Source organism: Micromys minutus, assembly GCF_963924665.1.
Source record: "Micromys minutus genome assembly, chromosome: 18".
NCBI lineage: Eukaryota > Metazoa > Chordata > Mammalia > Rodentia > Muridae > Micromys > Micromys minutus.
Window position 1 is genome coordinate 47387229 of NC_137953.1, and position 17401 is coordinate 47404629.

Here is a 17401-nt window from a genome sequence, read left to right on the forward strand (position 1 = left end):
GAAAAAGAAAACAGAACAAACAAAAATATGTATTTAGTTTCGTTTATTGTGTATTTTACCTAAACGTATCACATATACTGGTGCCTACAGTGTTCTGTGAGATTTCCTGGAGCTGAAATTAGGAAGGATTATGAGCAACCATGTGGGTACTTGAAGCTGAAGCTAGGCCCCTTGCAAGAGCAGTGAGTACTTCTAACCACTGAGCCATTGCTGCAGCCCCTGGATGATATAATTAAAAAAAAAAAAAGCAAAAAGTTTGTCCTACTCAAACAAAAATGTATCACTTGGGTATTTTACATTCTTAGAAATCACAGTGAGGGCTACCTGATGCCGCTCAGATTTGATATATTACCTATAACTCTAAGGTAATTTGTGGGCCCAAATTACCTGGTACTGGGCATAAGAAACAAAAGAAAAGTCTAAGTGGAATTTCCCCACACTGTCCCTTCCTCTAGCACCTGGGTGAGGACCCAGAAGGAGACTTAAGGGAACAGCAGAGCCCAGCCTCTGTATCTTCCACCATCTACTTCTTTACTGGGTGCCTTGCTAACTGTAGACCTTTCAGCTGGGCAGAGTGGCTCATCTCTGCAATCCTAGCATATGAGAGACTGAGGCAGGAGGATGTCTGTGATTGGAAGGCCACTGTGAGCTGCATGAGTTACTTAGTAAGTCTCCAGTGAGACCCTATGGAGAGCAAGTGAGCAAGCAAGCAAGAGAGAAAGAGAGAGACAGACAAAAGAAGGCGAAGAGAGAAAGGAACAAAGGAAAGAAGTGAGGGAGGGAGGAAGGAGGGAGTGGCTGGGGAGATCATTCTGTAGTATAATGCTTGAATAACAGACTTGAGGTCCTGGGTTCGATCCAAAGTGTGTGAGCTAGCTCTAACACACACACACACACAGACACACACACACACACACACACTTGTAAGTGGAAATATAGCTCTGACTGGCTGTCTTTCTCAAGATGTCAACTTTTGGAATGAAGCCACCATGATGTGAGAAAGCCCAGGGCACACAGCCCAGCTTTACCATCACCTAGTAGATAGAAAAGGAAGAAAGGTTTCAGATGTCCTTCTGTCCTCGACAGAATCCTTAGTATGCTGAGTGGATCCAAGAAGAGCCATCATGGAAATGCTCACCCAAATGGCAGCTTAGGAGATGAATGGGTGCTCCATTGTTTGAAGTTAAGCAATTATAATTGTGTATATATTCAATAAGAAAGTATGTAGAAGCCCCAAACCAAAATCCCCACTTTATTGCCTCATATGTCACTGTCTCTTCAAAACTGACCAACTCAAGAAATCCATTGTTCCAGACCTGTTTAGGTTATCTTTACACTGTGTGTCAAACCTTCTATTTACACCAGTGCTTCTTATGAAGCTATTGACTTGAGTGATGCACTGGTATTTTGAGTTTTCAATTCTGACTGAGGAGTGTGATATTTTTCCCAGGCCACTGGGTGCCCTGTCTGGGAGAATGATCATCCCGGAGCTAATAAACCGTTGTCCCAAAGTTGCTCTGTGATTTCCTGGCTTGAACTCATCCTGCTCTGACTCTGTAGGGTGCAGCTGTGGTGGGTCCTCTTGGCTCCACTAGAGGTAAGCTCCTCTCCCTGAAGGCCAGAGTCATCTGAAGCCTCACTCATTTCCCTGGGCTGGGGGGCAATGCTAGCTGTGGCTGTCCTCTTGAACAACTACAAATGTCATTACTCTGTGCCCTGGGCATCCCCATCACTGTGGCTGAGTTTCAAAAGCCAGACAATGCTATGCTCCTCCTTTCCCTTCTCCCTCCCTCCCTCCCTCCTTTCCTTCCACCCTTCCACCCTCTCTCCCTCTTTCTTCCCTTCCTCTCTCCCTCCCTCCTTTCTTTCCTCCCTCCCTTCTTCCTTTCCTCTCTCCCTCCCTTGCTTTCCCTCCTTCCTTCTATCCCTCTGGGTGGCTTTTCATGTGCCAGCCTCTCAGGAATCACAAAGCCTCTCTCTTCTCTGGCACATTCTATATAACAAAGCTACAATAAAGCTCTTCCATGTTCGAGGGAGAAGGCTTTTGTTCACTGACTTGGATGAAGTCAGGAAGAAGACACGGGGTAAAACTAACATAAATAGGGCTGTGGCTTTATTTTGTTTTGTTTGAAACCAGTTCTTGCTATTTAGCTGAGGCTGGCAGCTAACTCTCAATCCTCCTGCCTCTGCCTCTCAAGTCCTGAGATTGCAGGTGGGTGCCAGACAGCACACCTGCTTGCAGCCTTTTCATTTGTTTGTTTGGACACTGTCATGATGTGAAACCAGAGCTGCGACTGGCTCCTAAAGTGGGGGTTCCATAATCCGGGAGGAGACAGTGAGTGAGAATATACGGGCCTAAGAGAATCTGGGATTGGGCGCAGAACAGTGAGGACTGGGCAGGAGTTTTCCTTGCACTATTCCCAGCTACCCTGGTATTGATCATCTGCTGGAAGGCTGCTGGCATTTATCAGGGACATTTTATTGGTAACAGACCCCTCTTTGTGAGCACACTAGCAATGCTGTCAAGGAGACAGCACCTGAAAATGGTAAGGGTCTCACACACACACACACACACACACACACACACACGCCCAGCGATTAACTGTAGATTTCTAATGTATGCAGCTAAGGCATGTCTCTGGCTTGTGGGCCAGAGTCAGGCAGCAAGGTGCTTTATAGTGGAGGAAACAGGAGCTGCCTTGGAGTGAAATGAGATTGTGCCTGTCTCTTTCTGAGCCTTGTGTTTCTGTGGCTCCCTGTCTCCACTTCCGCTCACTGTCTAAAGTTTACTGATGGTTTCCTTCAGGGATCATTAAAAGTGATCCGTGAGCCGGCAAGGCTTCTATTTGCCATGTTCTGGTTTTGTTTCCGCTTGGAACTTGGGAAGGGGTGTCTGAATTATGGCTTCTCAACCAGGAAGCCTTCTACTCCCGGGAAGCAGGAGGGGCTGCCGCGGTCCATCGGTCCTTCAGATGACGATGGTGCAGGGCTCAAGTAGGAAGATTTGGGTCCCTGGGAATCTCCTAAGGTGGAAATCATGGTCCACGAGGCAGATTCCTCCCTCCTGCATCTGGGCTGCTCCAATGCAGAGGGCAGCCTCCACTCAGGGCCAATGCTCTTTGTAGCAGGGTTGCCTTGGATGACGGAGCAGTACACAAAACCATTAGCCCAGTTTCTTTCTTTTTATTCCCCATTGCTGAAATAAGCTTGCCTTGGTGTTTTTGCAACCCTCCCTTTCCCCTTGGGAGGTGTTTCATTTACAAATAGATAGAGAACTTGGACCTTGCCTATGTCTGGACTAAGTTTCTATGCATGAAACATACGCGGAGCACCAAACCGCGCAGTCTCTCTTCGGACCAGATCTCCACATCCAGCTTGCCAGAAAAGGCCGTGTTCCTCAACGGGAGGAAATCTGAGTGTTCACGGTCCAATTGCTTTCCCTCTTCCACCCCCATAGCTGTCACAGTAATATATGGTTGTGAGCACCTCCTTAATCATTGGAGTGGTGCTGGTCCTGGTGTGTGTGTGTGTGTGTGTGTGTGTGTGTGTGTGTGTGTGTGTGTGTTGGGGGAGGGGCTTTATGTTATTCAACAGGAACAAGCTCTGAAGCTCTGTGTTGTCTATTCTGGTCCCCAAACTGCTGTCTTACCAGAACATTCCAGTTCCAATCATGTGAAGCAGGTGCCAGCTCTTCTGGCTTGATGATCAACTCCACCGGGTGATACTATCTAGTTATTCAAACATTCACTAAGGTATTGTGGTGAAGGCATCCTGTAGATGTAACTCGTGTCTGTAGGGAGTCCCCTTTGAGGAAAGAAATGAAATCCCACAGTGTGGAAGGCCTTCCACTGGCAGGCCTTAAGGGAACAGCCAAGGACTTCCTGGAAACAAAGACTTTTGCTTCAGGAAGTCAACATCTGCCTGCCTGCAGGTACAGGGTTATAATCCCAGCCACGGTCAAGGCAAGGCTGGTCTGCAGAGTGAGCTCAAGGCCAGCTTGTGTAACTTAGTGAGATCCTGTCTCAAACACTGAAAGTAGGAGAAAAAGCTTGGGATTTGGTTTGGCAGAGCATTTACCTAGCCCGAGGCCGTGTTCGATCCTTAGTACTAAACCGAAGCTCAGCAGCAGCTCCCACAGCAGAGGTCGAAGCTAGCTAGGGTTTCTGATCTGCTATCTCACACAGTTCCACAAGCCAATTCCCTGAAATAAACATTTGTATCTCTCCGTAGGAGCATGTGCCTCTTACCTATGTGTAGATCCGTACCCGTGTCTGTATCTATAGAAATAGATTTATTTCTACATCTATCATGCCTCTCTGGCTACTGCCTCGGTGTTCTGGAAGAACCCTGGTGATGCCACTGGCACTAAAAGAGCATGAATTGAAGCCATTGTAACCATGGCCTCTGCCTCTGAGATTCACTGAGCAGGGTAACCTGCCTGGGTATGACAATGGAGAGATGGCAGTTTGCTGCTGCGTGCCCAGGCCTATGGGTGAGCTGAGAAACAAAGGGACTCATCATTTCATCTCCGATTAAACTTTCAAACTTCTTTTAACTGACCAAAAATACTCTTCTGACATCTTTGTAATAGTCAACAGGTTACCCTTAGTCTACAGTTTCAAAGTAGACAGGTCTTATCTCTTTTCTAAAGATGAGGAGATCTACAACTAAAACCAATAACCAAGGTCTCAGTTTAGGCCCCACCTTACTGATAACAAAACTGAGATTTTAGATTGATGTCTGACTCTGTCACTCTGCTGGTTCTTTGTAACTAAGCACATACTTACGTCACATTAGATTTTCTTTTGTTTTTATTTTTTAGACAGGTTCTCATGTAGCCCAGACTAGCCTTGAACTTACTCTACAGTTCATGAACTTCTGATTCCCCTGCCTATACCTCCTACATCCTGCGATTACAGATGTGTGTCACCGTGCCTGGGCTAAATTTTTGTACTTCATTGATAAAGGCTAGGGACCCCGTGTGGACTAAGTATAAAGTTGAATGAGACACAGGCCAAGACTCCAAGAAGCTCCTAGTATATGGGGTTGAGGGGAAGAAGTGGGAAGGTGGTCACTGAATGTGAACCTCCACTTTCATGTTGCTACTGGGAGGGGGGCAGTCACAAAGGGCATTCTATAATTGTTACTTCCGCCCATCTTGCCCTGATTTCTCACAGGTCACTGTTGACAAGAATCAGCTTGTCCAAATGCAGTAGCTCTGTGTGTCAGGGAATCCTTGTCTGTCGGTGAACAGGGTGGGTGTAATTCCCAGGTAACAGCTTTCTTTGTGTGCACAGGCTGGAAATGGCTGGATCCCCTGCCTTGAGGGGAAGGAAGTCCAGTAGAAATTTCCCTCAGGGAAAGAAGGTACTTCAGATTCCTACAGGAATTGCCAGAGTTTCCTCCCTACTTTGTCCTTCTTTCATTTCATATTCATTAAAATGGACATTTAAAAGCAGAAGGGATTTCTAACAGATACAAGGAGGGGGAAATGGATTATATTAGGTAATAAAATGATTGTAGCAAGTATTTAGAAAGATTTAAATTAGATAACAACAATTACAAAAATTAAGGACAAATTTGAAGGATTACCAGTTAAAGTAGATATAAAGTAGTTTGAAAGAAAAAGCCATAAAAATAAACCAAATTACAATTGATTATAAAATTAATTACATAAAGTATACACTTTGAAGATGAATCAGTTAAAAAGTAGAGGTTAAATAATACTAAGTTTAAAAGTGCTAATTAAAGTGTATTTTAGCAACAACGAATAGCATGAATTTACATATTAAGAAATTCAAGTAAAATGTATGTGGAAAAATGTTCAGTCTCGGTAATAATGAGATAAATGCAAATTGATGAACTATTGATTTTTATCTATCGAGCTGTAACACAGAAAACGATGGTATCAAACAGCAATCACCTCATGTCCCACATGTGGAATGTAGATTGTTTCAGCAAATAGGCAGCACTAAGAGACTTCACAGTATATAGTCTTCTCCCATGAAATTTCATTGCTGGGGATTTATTCTTAAGAGATAGTACATGTATGCACAGTGAGGTGCATGTAGAATTTTCACCAAGCTAGTGAGATGACTCAGTAGATAAGGGGTCCTGCTACCAAGCCTGAAATCAGTGGGATGACTCAGTAGGTAAGGGCTCCTGCTACCAAGCCTGAAGTCCTGCATTTCCTCCCTGGAACTTAATGGGTAGAAGGAAGGATCAGACTTCCATAAGTTGTCCTCTGACCTCACATGAACACTATGACATATGTGCCACACCTCAAGTAAGTGAATATATGTAACACAAAAGTTTAGTCAAACTATCACTAATAATTTGGTTTTTTTTTTTGAATTAGGGTTTAAATTTCTAAATTTCAGTAAAAATTTAAAATCCAGTAAGTAGGACATTTGATATATGAATGAAAAGTATATCATGTAATTGTAGTTAAAAACTATTGTAAAACAATATATTTAATGACACAAAATGAAGTTTACAGTGAGCAAAAGGTCAGAAGGCTAAATAATAGTATGTACTTTATGACCCCATTTATATTGAAGATAAAAAAGAATGTAGTTTTATATTTTAAATATATTAGCAATAGATACACATGGATAGTCAGTGCTATAGATAGTTTTTATTGTTAATGTTTTATTTACCTACATTTACTGTAACAAACACATGTTATTTTAATAAGCAGAAGCTACTTATGAAAGACAAGGAAAATAGGATAACAGTTTACAAATAATTCCAGATTAAGGAGTTAAAAATAGAATTGATGTAGGTAATATGAATATCTGAAGTATATACAAACAAAAGAAAATATGAGATTGGAAATACAATGGTGCATTTGAAATCAAGAAGGAAAAAATATGTCCAGGAAAACATAGTAAATGTCAGATGTTATCTATGTTAAGTACTTTAACTAAAATACTTAACATCCCTGAAGTGAGAAATTCTCCCGTTTAAAAGTTTCGATGAATAAAAATGGGTAAAGGAAGCTAAGCCAAGGTTATCTTTGTTCTTAGCAGCCTCTACGTACAGAATCCATTCCTCTTTGACAAGCCTCTTCCTCACAGCCCTGTCTTGAGAATAAATGATATGTTCTGCCATTTACCAGATGTCAGGAAGTAACACTGACAAATAGTCTGTCTGATTCCAACTCATTCTATATAGTTTCTGTCTATGTTCAGGGTCCTAAGGTTGCCTCCCAACCCCCATTCAGTTCCCATATCCTACCCTGGCATCCAGTGGGACCAGGCAAATAGAGGGACCGTGGCCTTGTGTGATGAATGACAACCCTATGGTAAATGTCATTAACGTGGCAAGCAGAAGGTAAAGTGGTTTATCATACTTTGCTTTGTGTGGCAACTTGCAGCAGAGACCCAGTCTAGAGCCAAGCTGTGGCAGTCTCCAGTCCATTGCTGTATTCTTTCTTTCTAGCTCCTTTTTCATTCAGGCTTCTTAGGTGAACAAAAGGGAAAGCCTGGGGCTATGTGTTCCTACCTGTGCAATGAGCGTCTATCCCAGAAGCTTCCTCAGAAAGGCATATTGCATTTCTAGGAGAACCAGGGAGGCATGCTAATAGGTTTATGTCCTGAGCCTCACTCTCATCCTTAGGTAGAATTGAGGATGGGACAATTTTAATTAACACACACACACACACACACACACACAGAGAGAGAGAGAGAGAGAGAGAGAGAGAGAGAGAGAGAGAGAGAAGTTTTTCTGTGACATTTCCTTCAATTTGGGATGATTTGGGACATGTCTATCCCATGGATCCTCTTTTCCATCTTCTGATTCTCTCTTTTCACAGGTGAATGACTACAATAGACCTAGAATGTTCTTGTTAATTATAAAGTACCATGAATCTCAACTTTCCAGTAGAGGATTCGATCAACCCCTAAGACATGTTCTCTTACACAGATCTCTCTGTCTTGCTTTCCCTCTACTTCCAAACTAAAAACAAGAACACCCCAAACCAACCAAACCAAACCAGCCAAACCAAACCAAACCAAACCAACCAAACCAGCCAAACCGAACCAAACCAAACCAAACTAAACCAACCAAACCAAACCAAACCAAACCAGCCAAACCAAACCAAACCAACCAAACCAAACCAAACCAAACCAGCCAAACCAAACCAAACCAACCAAACCAAACCAAACCAGCCAAACCAAACCAAACCAAACCAGCCAAACCAAACCAAACCAAACCAAACCAAACCAAACAAACCAAACCAAACAAACAAAAACCATCATTAACTGAAGTATTGATTACATCTTACTCATGGACAAGTGAACAAATCTTAAATATAGAGCTTAGAAAGGTTTTACAGCTATGCACATGATGCAGTAGACACATCGCTAGTGACTAGAATCTCTTTGACAAAACAGAAGCTTCCCTGGTGCTCTGGCTAGGTGAGCTCCACTCACAAAGGTAAATATTTTCTGATGTCTTTTACTGTCAGTTGTGTGTGTGTGTGTGTGTGTGTGTGTGTGTGCACTTGCATGTGTGCATGCCACAATACACATGTGGAGGTCAGAGGGCAACTTGAGTGAATCCATTTCTCTTACCATCATGTATGTGGGTCTGTGGCGTCAGACTTAGGTTGTCAGTCTTGACAGCAAGCACTTTTATGGGTTGAGCCAGCTCTCTGCCCTAATCAGCTGTGTTTTCAGTGTTCTTTTCCACGCCCCATGTGGTTGTGATTGACCCCACAGCCCATGAGCCCCACCTGTAGGCTTTACCCTGTCCTCAAGGATGTGCGTGGCCTTGTGCAGCATATACTGGTTTGTATTTTCCTTCATCGGCTCAGCAGTATTCCTATGATACTCAGCTATGTTCAATTTAATAGTGGTTACATGCTTGGTTTCCACCGTGGTAAAGCCTTTCCTGGTACAAATATACCAGCATCGCGCCACTCTTAGATCAATGAGACCTCGAATTGTTTCCTGCTTCGGGGTTTGAGTGAATGAAGCTAGGACGGAGAGTCTATGTCAGAATTTCTTAACCTGTGGGTCTTGAACTGCTTTGGGGGGAATCAAATGACTCTTTCACGGGGGTTGCCTGAGACCATCCTGCATACCAGATATTTACGTCATAATTCATAACAGTAGCACAGTTACAGTTATGAATTAGCCATGAAAATAATTTTATGGCTGGGGCTTGCTACAACATGAGGAGCTGTATTAAAGCAGCATTAGGAAGGTTCAGAACCATTACTCTACATGCTTCTGGTAGACTTAAGTTCTTGTGTCTGTTATATATAGTCCCGGAAATGGGACTGCATGATTAGTGGATGGATTGTGTGAAGCCTCCGGGATCCCCAGGGGAGGCACCTGGCTTTCTGTTGGACCTATCACCCCTGTAGTTAAGGTTCATACCAGCACCTCACAACTGTACATCATCGCCATCTCTGATGAGCTTAGATTTTAAAAACCTACTTTTAATAAGGATTCTCAAATGCTTTACTCCCTGCTTCTAGCCCACCATCCAAGGGTAGGGGAGAAAAGACGGTAAAGAGGACCTGTTTAGAGTTAGTACTTTCGGGCGATTCCAATCTCCGTTTGTCAGGATAGCAGCAGACCAGTCAATAGTGTCAGGATACCAAACACAGATCAGCAGCAGTGGCACGGTCCAGCAGAAACAGCAGGCTTCTGCCAGGTCAGCGGAAGTGGCCAGAGCCAGCGTGAAGCTCTCTTCCGTGCCTCTCTCAGTGATGGGAGATGAGGAAGACGCAGCAATGGAGCACTGCGAGGTTAGCTACGCAGGCGCCCATCACTGTCTGCTGAGTCCTGTTGTGCTCTCTCCAGACAGCACGTGTCTTCCCATGGGTCCTGTCTCAGCACAGCACCACACGAGTCTGCATCACATGACACTTCCAGAAACTTCCACTTCAACCTCCATTTAATAATCTCACCTGCCTTGGTTCCAGTGGCCGCCACCGTGCCCGTCATCGGGCTTCAGAATCCCGGCAGGTGAGGCTCCTGAGGGCAGTTGCCATCAGAGAGGAATCGGAGGTGGTGGCAAAGCAGTAGACTCCACGGCCCTGATGTCACCAGGCACCATGGATTCACTGAGCGACTTAGTTATTTTCTCCGAGCGCGAGCTCCATCATCGGCCAAATAAAACAGAGGCTGGGGAATCGGGAGACGTTATTCAGCAGTTATGAGAATACACTGCTCTCCGTGCTGGGCTGCTTACAACTGCCTGAAATTCCAGCACTAGGGGGTCCGACTTCTTTTTCTGGCCTCTGTGGGCACTGGAATTCATGCACGCCCTTCTCCCGTTTGAGTATGATTAAAAGTAGAATTTTTAAAAAACAAAAAATTTTAAAAAGGAGATCAGATGGTTGTAAAGGTTATTGCCACTTCAAATCCCATGAGTTCCGTCATGAGAATACACTGTCCAATCTCCTATTCTAGGCTAAGGGTTGGGATTCTTTTCTTCTCTCCATTTGCCTGTCCAGTTATGTCAGTATTGAATATCGAGGGTCGGGTCAAAGAGTTTGCTTTGGAATATGGAAGCAAAACCTAATTTCACAGGCATTGGAAGATCAGCAATGTGCTCACTGTGTGTAGGACAGAATTGAAACAAACATCCTGGGCTGGGTACCAGCATCTTAGTGTGCTTGGCTGCTATTTCTACAGTATTAGCATCAGTAAACATGCATCCCTCTGCCTGTCCAACCCCTCAGCAGAAGTGCTCCTATAACCTTGATGCATTTCAGGCATTTGTTATTTGGAAGCAAAGAGGCTAACAGCCTGCATTTCAGAAATCTCTCAAGTTCCATGACAGGTAGATATTGTTAAAGGGTTAGGAGAAGGTCCCTGTGCTCTCAAGTAAAAATGGCTTGAAAATTCATCAAGGCCAGAGGAGCCATTCAGGAGAGATGACAGATGGAATGTTTGTGCTTGTTTAAGGGATAGGGATGAGAGATGAGTCTCTTCTGACTTATGCTCCGCTCGTCAGAGATGATCACTCTAATCCTGTGCAAAGGAAATCAGAGGGCCTTGGGACCTTGGCAGGGCTTGTGTTTGAAAGAGATGGGAGGTAGGCAGGGTTTGTTTCTCCCCGTCTTTGCTCATTTCTCCCCATCACCCCTCCATGTCCTTACCCCAACATTCAATATTCCAGCCACTATAATTTGATGAGCATACAGAGAGGAGAAAAGAAATGAGATGTCAGGGAAAACCTATAAAAATGAAAAAGGCCAAGCGGAGGTGGATCCAGGCAGTGACAGGAAGTGCTGCTTAGAAACTGGCTGTAAACTGTGAGAGGCTTTGCCCTAGAATAAACCTTATGCCAGGCTCACCAGGAAATCGAGGGGGCATTGTCAAGAGAATGGCCCATGTGCAGAATTTATTTTAGCTATATAGTGTTAAGTGGTGTCTGTTAAACAGAATAGTTACCAGGGCTCATCCTATTGGAAGGCAGGGGCACAGCATATGTGGTTTACTCTGAGCCAGACATTAGCAGTGAAGGTTCTGTCTGCTGGAAGCTGGAGATGGACAGAGAGGTTCTTGAGAACCCAATGCATGGGTAGCTCAGTGAAGACTGTGGTCTGTGCTGTTACTGGTACATTATATGCCAAAAGCCACATCTTTATCCTGCACTCGTTAATGCTACTTACTTATTGTGACTTGTTTTTATGCTATTTTGAGTTTCTAATCTCCTTAAATGTGCTACTTAAAATTCTTATATTCCAAATATGTCACAGGAGCACATGTGCATTCACACACACACACACACACACACACACACACACACACACACACACACAAATGCTCACACGCAGGGAGAGTGACTGCTTAGTATTTCTCTGTTTTCATATGGCTTTCTGTATACTAGATGGGAGGAGTTTGGGAGCTGGGGCTCCGTGACAGCCTGTCAAACATGTCCTGGTCCATAGTTTCAGCATGTGCTCATCTTGATAGGATCCACCCGTAGTAGCTCCTTCCAGCGATTTTAATTGGCTAGCTATAACTATGGCAACCCTATGGCCTAGATTTTCTAGCATCATCCTGGTTTCAAGGACTGTGTTTAATTGTCTCTCTAAGTACATGGCTAATGTCAGGGCAACTGCTTCAATTTCTAGCTCAGAAAGAAAGACTGGTATATCTACATTGGACGTCAGGCCGGACCATCAATTGCAAGTGCTCCTGTGTAGCTGCAGTGCTCCTGAAGAGCTTGAGAGGGCCGTTGCAGTGTGATGAAGAACACACTCATTAGCTCTGCTGGCCGTGGACCAGGACCTGGGCTGTCTGCCTCCTCAGGCATTGTCTCTCCTTTGCCTCTGTCTCTCACGTTAGTCCTGGCCCAGTGATTAGGGGCAGTCAAGGGACTTGTAAGGAAGCAGCTGAAGAGAAGATTTTGCTTTTAGCAATTTATGCTTGAAAGTTGGGGATTGACGAATCCGAGTGCATACTACATGCTTTCTTCCCACCGGATATGTCTTGTATCCCAGAGGAATGGTTTAAAAGTCTCCTTGGCTGTTTCCATCCTCACCTCCCTACCCCCAGAGGGAAGGGTGACTGGGAATAATCTCTCCCCATCCATCAGTTATTCCTGTTTCTCTCCCCTGCCTCCCTTTCCCCCTCTGTTCTTTCCTTCTCCTTCCCTTTTCCCCTCCCACCATTCTTTCTTCCCTCCCTCCCTCCCTCCTCTCTTCTCTTTCTTTCTGTGTCTCCTTCCCTCTTCCTCTCTCCCCTTCCTATCTTCCTTCCCTCCTCCCTTCCTTCCCCTCCTCTCTAATTCTCCCTCCCCCCTCTCTTTCTCCCCAGTGTTTGATGTGGTAGAAAAGTAAGGAATGACACAGAACGAGGAGCTGGAGGGAAACACTGTTTTAGTGGCTGTATTAGGATTCTCTAGAACAGTGGTTTTCAATCCTCCTAGTGCTTCGACCCTTTAATACAGTTCTTCATGTGGTGATGACCCACAACCATAAAATTATTTTTATTGCTATGTTATAACTTTTGCTGCTCTTATGAATTGTAATGTAAATATCTGATAGGCAGGATAACTGATATAAACTCTCAAAGGGGTCGTGACCCACAGGTTGATAAATGCTTCCATAGAGGAACATAACCTATGACACACTTGCAACAAATGCTGTTTAATAGATTGGCTTATATCGTGCGGTCTGGGTAGTCCAACCACAGCTGTCTGTATACAGGCAAAACCAAGAACTATGTAGCTACTCAACCACAGGCTGAAAGTCAGCCACCCTAGCCTGATACTGTTACAGGTCTTCAATCCATACTGGAAGGGAGAAGCTGAACTCAAGTGTCAGCAAATATGGCCACAGCGGTGCTAGCAACAGAATGGAAGCCTGTGATAGCAGGGAGGAAAGGTGATCAGGAAGAAGTCACTTCCCTCTGGCCTTCTTGCATCTGGGCACCTGCTGGAAGATGCCCCCCCCCCCCCCCCGCATCAGAGGAGTGCTCTCACACTTACTTCCCCCAGAAATATTCTCATTGACCCACCATTGATTACAGATCCAATCAAGTTGACAACCAAGCTTAGCTATTACGGTGGCTAAGATCTGTGAAGAACTAAGCTACCTGGAATCCACCTATGCTACAAAGGGAGGATTGTTCTCTGACACTCTCCCTTAGGACTCCAGTTTCTGGGGAGTCTCTGGCTGACGGGAGTCCTGGGTTGTTCTGCTGATGTTTGTGTAGGCTTATACCACGAGGAAGAGTCTTTTGTGTTAAGTCCAGCCATTATAAAGACTGCATCTGAGCTCTGGAAGCCTCTGGAGGCACGAGTCTCTTGAATTTGAGACTAATCTGTAACTCACTTCATGCTGGTCTCCCTGTAGACTGTTATCCCACTAATCAAAGATCCTCATTTATTAAAAACTATTTTATACATACTTCAGGTTTTTAACATCCACACAATGTATTTTGATCAGATTTATCTCCCACTCTCCACCTTTAGCCACACCCTTCAGATCTTCCCACATGATTTCTTCAAATTCCATGTCCCCCTTTTAAAAATAATTCTTTTTTTTTAAAAAAAATGCATAACTCACTGTCACTATGCACACAGCTATGAGGCTATCTGGTGGACTGTAGGCACCATACCTGGGGTCACCCAACAGAGGAAAAAGGACTCTCCCTTGCCTAGAACAATCATTTGCAAATAACTCTTTACCAAGGTCTTCATGAGCCCTTCATCACTCATGCTGGGGTTTGGACCGATTTGCTATTGTGAAGTAACCACATCTGTAGTATGGCAGCAGCAGCAGCAGCAGCAGCAGCAGGAAGAAAGAGGGAGGTAATGGAGGAGCTGCATGGATACATATGGAGGTCACCGTCTAGCATCATGCCTTCTCTACCTTAGATTTTGAGACAAGATCTCTTCACTGAATCTGCAACGTACCCGTTTAGCTGCCCTGGTCAACTAAGAAGCCCCAGGAACCACATCACTGTGGTTTGCCTCTCTTCTAGTTTCTTATGTGGGTGCTGAGGATTTGAACTTGAGTCCTTATGGTTACAGCCAACTCCTTACCCGGCACACACTTTTTGATGTTGAGACTAGAGCTTTGTCCATGCTAGCCAAATGTTCTGCCACAGATTTCTGCCTCAAGTCCCACCTTTTTATTAAAGACCTTTCACATTTTACTTTACTGAATGCTAAATAAATTTCTGTCCGTCTTTATTAATGTGTAGTTTATATGTCAGAAAAGATTATTTTAAGTGCGCAAAACAGCCAGTTGTAGCATATTGGTACAGCTGTAGAGTCATCACCATGAATTAATTTTAACCTGTTTCTATCAACAGCTCTGTAATCTAACACTGTACGGTTAAAACTCCATCTCCCACCCACCCTCCCAGGCCCCTAAACCCAATCTACATTTGCTTTCATAGACTTGCTTGTTCTGCACACTTCCCTTAAATGGGATCACATGATTTATAGTCTTTCTGTGTTTGGGTTTTTTCTTGGGAAGAGTTAAAGTTACATTTATTTGTGTCATGTACGTATTCTGTCTGTCTGTCTGTCTGTCTGTCTGTCTGTCTGTCTGTGTTCCAAGGGCATGCTGCAGAGCTCAGAAGAGGGGTCTTGTCCTTGAGAACTGGAGTTACTAGCAGTTATGAGCTGTCACAAGGGTTCTGGGAACTGAACCTGAGCATGAAGGGCTTCTAAGTACTGAGCCTACTCTCTAGCCCCTGGTATAATGTTTCATGTTACGACACAATATTGCGGTTCTACCATATTGTAGCGTGTCCCAGCACTCTGTACCTTTTTATTATTCAACACTATTCCATTATCTGGAAATGTTGAGTCATGTTTATCCGTTTATCAATAAGTGGACATTTGAGCTATTTTTGATGCTATTCTTGATAGATTTGTCATCGTTATCTCATTTTTTCTTTGCAAGTTGCAGTGTATTGAGATGCACAGGAACTTCCTTAAACTTATTTCCGGCAACCTTGCTGAACTTTAAAAAATTCCTTTTTTTAGTAGATTCTTTGAGATTTTTTTTTTCTATTTATAAGATCATGTCACGTGTGACAGAGGCAGTTTTACTTTTCTCTTTCCATCTGGATGCTTTTATTTTGCTTACGTTTCCCGTGTCACCTCTCTCCAGTCTGCCGTGATGTTCCCCGGTTCAGAGTCATTACCCAAGCTGCTCTGCTTCTCCTCTTGTACGCTGTGAATTTCACACTGAAACTTGAGAAAGCGATACCAAAAATAGAGAAAAGGGAGAGAGAATCTAAGTGGTTCAAGTTTGAGTTCTGTTTTGTTTTATTTTATATTTGAGCCAACCTTTGCATTCTCCCTCCTATGTTTCTGGCTTTAAAATGCTGCCTTTGGATTAGACAGCTATGAAGAAGCTATAGCCAGAGAGAAGAACTATTGGTTCTCAATAGTTCAGGAAGAGAAGGTAGAAATGAAGGGCCTTAGACCTGGCCTGGGGAAAACTGTATTGTTACTGTGGCCATCCCCTAGCACCCCTGTCAGATTATTAAATTTTTAAAAAGATTATTTTAGTGTTGCTTGAAATGGACTATGAGTTTATAAGTACTCTAGGTTCTTAGCTGAGGAGACCACCTGGGTGCTTTTTGTACTCTAACAGAATGCATCCACTGGCTTCTCAGTCTTGGCCTTCATCCTTGTTAGCAAGTAGTACTTTTATCTCTCCACTCTCCATATGGAAGCCTCTAATTTTGTAAGTATACACTGAGCAACTCCTGTCTGTAGCATCCTCCAATGCGTGCCATACAGGGGGTAGGAAGTGAGGCGGCTGTGCTTGTGGATGGGGAGGACCCACAGTGTGGAACAACAATCCATGTGTATTTGGGTTCTCCACAGAAGCAAGTTCAACTGTGATGTAAGGTAAGGACATGGAAAGAAGCAGGCAGTCTCAAAACTGCAGGAGAATATCCTGTGATTTAGAGCACATATGCTGAAAAGAGAATGTAATGAGATGAAAGGACACTGCTACTGAGCAGGGACACAGCAATGGGAGAGACATAGTGTCTGCTGAGCAGGGACACAGCAATGGGAAAGATACAGTGTCTACTGAGCAGGGACACAGCAATGGGAGAGACATAGTGTCTACTGAGCAGGGACACAGCAATGGGAGAGACATAGTGTCTGCTGAGCAGGGACACAGCAATGGGAGAGACATAGTGTCTGCTGAGCAGGGACACAGCAATGGGAGAGACATAGTGTCTGCTGAGCAGGGACACAGCAATGGGAGAGACATAGTGTCTGCTGAGCAGGGACATAGCAATGGGAGAGACATAGTGTCTGCTGAGCAGGGACATAGCAATGGGAGAGACACAGTGTCTGCTCGACAGATTCTGACATATTGACAAATAACTGAAGCTCAAAACTGTTTCTTCAATGTTGTCGATCCCTTTGGCCCACGAGGATGCCATGGTGTGCTGTGTTCTGTGTCATTTAATGTTGAAGAGGACACATTGGAAAAAGGAATTTTTGTTCGGTTAGTTCTGTACCCTCCCTGTTTCTTTCACTCACATCTTCTCTCCTTGTTTCTCCTCCCTCACATAGCTAGGGCCTGGGGCATTACACATGTAACCAAGTTAAATCTGCAGCCCCATCCATCTCATTCCTAAACTAGAAGACATTTCTCTGCCTCTGTAAATCTAAGATCATATTGTACTTTTAGCAACAGTGTTTAGCAGCAAACAAAAACCCAAAACCAAAACAAATACAAAACGACAATAAAACCAAAACTATCTCTGTCTCTATCTGTATTTCTCTATTTCCTAATAATTTTAGACTTCTTGGAGGTAAAGTACCAAACTAGAAACTTTCCAAAACAGATCATCTCGACTTTGTCTAACGCTGCTTTAATCCCTCCATGAATCGATTACTTTCCTTTATCTAATCATCCTGTGATCTAACTTATGTAAGTGACCAG